This window comes from Macrobrachium rosenbergii, chromosome 2 (genome assembly GCF_040412425.1).
Source record: "Macrobrachium rosenbergii isolate ZJJX-2024 chromosome 2, ASM4041242v1, whole genome shotgun sequence".
Lineage (NCBI taxonomy): Eukaryota > Metazoa > Arthropoda > Malacostraca > Decapoda > Palaemonidae > Macrobrachium > Macrobrachium rosenbergii.
This window is the reverse complement of record NC_089742.1, coordinates 5691748-5696644: the sequence shown is the minus strand read 5'-3', so window position 1 is coordinate 5696644 and position 4897 is coordinate 5691748. Positions and strand designations below refer to the sequence as shown.

Below are 4897 nucleotides of genomic sequence, written 5' to 3'. Positions count from 1 at the left end.
AAAATGAGCCGGAAGAGCAATAAAATGTTTTATGGTGGTAGATAATGATTAGATGGTTAACACAAATTATCGAACATAATAGAAGAGGTTTAAAACAGGGGTGTGGAATCGCGCTGAGAGATATTCTACTCGGACTCCTACAAATTTTAGATTTGCGACTAAAAAAAAAAAAAAAATAAAATAAAATAAAAGCATTAGTAGAAATAGAAAACAATTTTTTTCCTTGAGAGTTTTATATTTGGAATGATGTTATTGGGGCAAGACTGGAGCAGGATTCAGAAATAATTTCACCGACTTCGACTCCTACCTCAGAGCCCTTTTAGTACATCCAAGGTAATCATCGGCAGCAGTTGTAGTAGTAGCTCTGAACTATTTCATATAGATTCGACTTTAGTCATGGCAAATATGTTGCTTTGTCCTCGCCATTGCAAAACTACAATTGCGCTGAAACTCTTCACCATTTACAACAGAGAGAAAGAAAGAAACCGCCTGAAAATTAGTATAAATCGGTAAGAAAAGTATGACTTTAATAAGTACATGATATATTGCAATATACTGCTAGCCATATATATATATATATATATATATATATATATATATATATATATATATATATATATATATATATATATATATATATATATATATATATATATATATATATATATATATATATATATATATATATATATATATATATATATATATATATATATATATATTTATTTGTTAATTTAAATGTATTTATTTTTTTTCTACAGGCCATGTGAAAGAGTTGCTGATGCTATGGGGATGACTCCGAACGCTGTCCGAGTGTTGGTGAGCCATGGAAAGAATCCTCATCCACCTGAAACACCACCTGCATCATCAAATACGTCGCCTCTGGTCTTTGACAACTTCACCGTTGGTTCCATTAGGAGACATGTGCACAGCATGTTTGCTGCTAAGCGATTTTTCACTATTGTCACTTTAGCGGAAGAACTTCAAATGCTAAATATCATTCCTGAAGAAACATCTGAGAAGGCAGTATGGCGAATCCTCCATAACATGGGTTTCCAGTACAAAACATCCCAGCGGAAAATGTACCTAAGGAAAGAAACTTTGCACGTCGTTTGCCGCCGAGTTGATGCTCTACGATCCCTCCAGCAACATCGTGATGAAGGAAGAGAAGTAGTGTATGTCGATGAGACGTGGTTTACGACGAGAATGCAACATAGCAAGGAGGGTAGACACCTCTCAATCTGTCACCAGTGCCACCTACAGCCGGCAGGTGCCACCAGGAGAAGGAGAGAGGTTTGTGGTGGTAGCAGGTGGTACAGCTAAAGGTTTTGTAGAAAATTCATTTTTATGCTTCCCTGCGAAAAATAAAACCGGCGACTACCATGGAGAAATGAATTCGGAGATATTTATTCGGTGGCTAACATCACAGCTCCTGCCGTCGCTTGAGGATCCTTCGGTGCTGGTGCTAGACAACGCCCCATACCATAGCCAATTGACAGGAGATAGCCGATGCCCAACAACAGCTACAAAAAAGGAGGATTTGGTTAACTGGCTCAGGTCTCGAAAAATACAGTATCCAGCTCACGCAACACGCCCTGAGCTTCTAAAGATATGCAGGGCAACCGGCCGAAACCAGTTTACATTGTGGATAATATAATCCGTGAATGGGGCCATGAAGTGGTTCGCTTGCCCCCTGCCCATCCTGAGCTCAACGCCATCGAGCAGGTGTGGGGCTGTATGAAACGACAGGTGCGCTCCTCGTTGCAGCGGTTTACCCGTGCTGATCTCTTTGCCAGGCTTGAAGAGGCCAGGCTTGCTGTAACAGGGGAGACGTGGGCTGGCGCTGTCAGGAGATCAAGATATTTTGAAGATGATTACTGGCTTTCAGATAATATTCAAGACAGTATAGATCCGGTCATCATCAACATTGATAGTGACGAGGAAAACGATCTTTTTCTTGAGAGTGATGATGAGTAAAATGTATGTGTCCATTTCTTGTTTTTTTTTCATCTCTCATATATCTATGCTTTCCAGCAATTGGTGATAACATTATTTTGGAAAAGCAAAGCTAATGAATACTTTGATACGAGTATATCAGCTTGGCATGTAGACAATGTCAATGGATTTCTCAAAGTAAGGTTGATTAGTTCATTAATTGAAGTCTGGTATAATTCCAGTGACAAAGTCGCAATGATATTTGTCACATACCTTTTAAGTAACAAAAATAGGTACTGGTACTTATAACGTAAATAAATATATAAAACTATAGGTTGAAATATAATAAATCTTATGTATGTATGAACACACACACACACACACATATATATATAATATATATATATATATATATATATATATATATATATATATATATATATATATATATATATATATATATATATATATATATATATATGATTTCAAAATTTATCAAATGGCCGATGTCAATGCCCTTATATGAAACATCTTTTAGAAGTCTACCTTCTAAGGAATTCAAGCTACTCTCTCTGGTGAAATTGATATGATAAATTATATCAAACAATGCTCTCTGTCATTTTCTTCCTGGCAATTGAGTAACCTGTGTTGTATGGAAGAATGAGTCCTACGGCTTAACCTAAAGAAAACTATATTTCTATTGCTTTTATCAACACTCGCTTGAAGTGCGAAGTGTAGGGTTAGCATGGCTTCTTTCGTCTCCTGTCATAAGTCTCATTCTTGATCTTCAATGTAAGTGAGTGGGTAAGATATAAAAGGTTGGTCTTGTGTTTAGGTAAAGTCTAAAGTCACGAATCACATTACCAGGTATGCTGAACTTTTACTGACAAAGAATTTCGTATTGCTTGGGGTAGGTCATATGACAATTATCTATGGAGTTAAACAGGCGTTTAACAATTCGGGGGATGGGAGGTACAGGGGAAGAAACGTTATACCAACGTCACTGAAGGACGTCATCACTTTTGCGAATGTGTGGGTGGCTAAGACTGGCTTTAGCCTCATTTTCTTAAGTAAAAAAGTTAATGAAACGCGATTGGCAATGCACAGTATTTCCCAAAATTAAGCCATTGTATGAAGCGCTCCCTGCTTTGATATCATGGAAATCCATCAGTTATTTTAGGAGTTATTTAAAACAAACACTATTACACGGCCTCTGGAAACGTTAGTAGGTTTATATTATAAAAAAGGCGTTCAGTTAGGCGCGTACCTCCTCCAAGGCCAGTCAACAGGGAATGAAAATTGCTACGAATGTCCAAGGGATGCTTACTTGATTCTAGGCGGCAACGGATGAACGCAGGGAGTTCCTTACATTATCAAGAAATCTACTGTATTACACATCTGACTCAAAATTAGGGCGACTTCGTAGACAAACAAGCAAGGGAAAATACTTTGGCTTAGGGCCTTCTGCATGTGAGGGAAGATTACGTAAACTCAAGGGTTCTCTTAACTAATTATATTTACATAACAAAACACAGATCAGAAAAATGACGAATCACTGGCCAGGTAATATTAGGGGCCTCCTAAATGAATGAATCCTACACAGGATAAATATTCTACGCCGATGATGTCTTCATAACTGGAACATCGCAGAGGGGGTGGAAGGGGTACTGCACATGGGATAAAGCCGAGTGATTCCACAATCGAGGCCGATCTGCAATATATGCAAGACGGTTACTAACGGAATGTACAGATGGTGTGCCAAATACCTCGGTTCAACACTAAATGCATAATTACTTTAACACTGAATGCTCCAACACAAATTACTGAAGGTGATCGCACAATGGAAAAGAAAGTAAAATTAGACAGAGAAATAACAGTAATCATGACTGACTAAGAAACCTCATTCTAGTACATTACCTTCTTCAAGATGACGGTGTCCTCATTCAATAGGGTGCTGCCGATGGAGGAGGGAATTAAAGGAAAATGCCGCTACAAAAGTATCCCTGGTTCAAACCTCGGGGTCGAACACGTGGAAGGTTCAAGGGTCAGGCAAGGGTAAGGACATCTGTCCTCAGTGGCGTTCTGCGCTCTTCTCTTTCCCGATTGCTGTTGCATCGTCTATAAATACCCTCGGAGATTATGCATCTGCGTCTGGTAGGTGGTACAAAGGTCAATCTTCGTCATTTTTTCTTTATAGACCACATAGCATCAGGTAAACCTCGTGGAGGGTTAACGTGGCGGCAGCACCAACTTTCTCTTTTTTTTGTTCCTCCCTAGACCGCTGCTTGACACCAAGAAGATACGAAGGTCACCTGGAAACAAGGCCTGAGGCAGTCATTTGAACAGAGAGAAGGGTTAGGCTTAACCATTTTGGGGAATGAAGGAGACAGTTTATGAAGGGGCGAGTAGAAACCCAGACTCCTAGCAATTAAAACAATTGAAATGAATTTTATTTCTTTCTCTGCTATGTTACGGATGTAAAAACGGGTGAGGTTGCTTGGAAAGATGTTTCCTTCATTGCAATGTCTAATAAGTGAATACATGAATTTACAATACATAGGTGATAACCTCCCGGTATAAAAGAAAAGATGCAACTCTACATTGCATGTTAGTGATGTTTCTCTTACCTAAACATTTAACAAATAATTAGAGAGATGTATGCAGACTGCAGTAACTACAGGCCAATCTCTATTCCCCCTGTGCTCTCCAAAGTTGCTGAAAAACTTATCTTTAAGCCACTATATAAGTATGTGGAGTCTAAAGAATTGTTGGCTGATAGTCTATCCATACAGGAAGCAGTTAGGTACCTGCAATGCTCTTTGAGACTTGACATGCCATTTGCAAAGAAACCTTGATAAGGATTTTGAGTGCAGAGTAATTTAAATAGATTTTAGTGCTGCTTTCCATTCGGTAAATCACAAGGCACTTATTTATGAACTTCAGAATCTTGGAGTGGGAGGAT

The 4897-nt window shown here is 38.5% G+C and overlaps 1 pseudogene; it reads left to right on the top strand.

Annotated features, from left to right (window-relative positions):
* Window positions 1-237: 237 nt before the first annotated feature.
* On the top strand, window positions 238-1977 carry LOC136843742 (uncharacterized; annotated as a pseudogene).
* Window positions 1978-4897: the final 2920 nt, after the last annotated feature.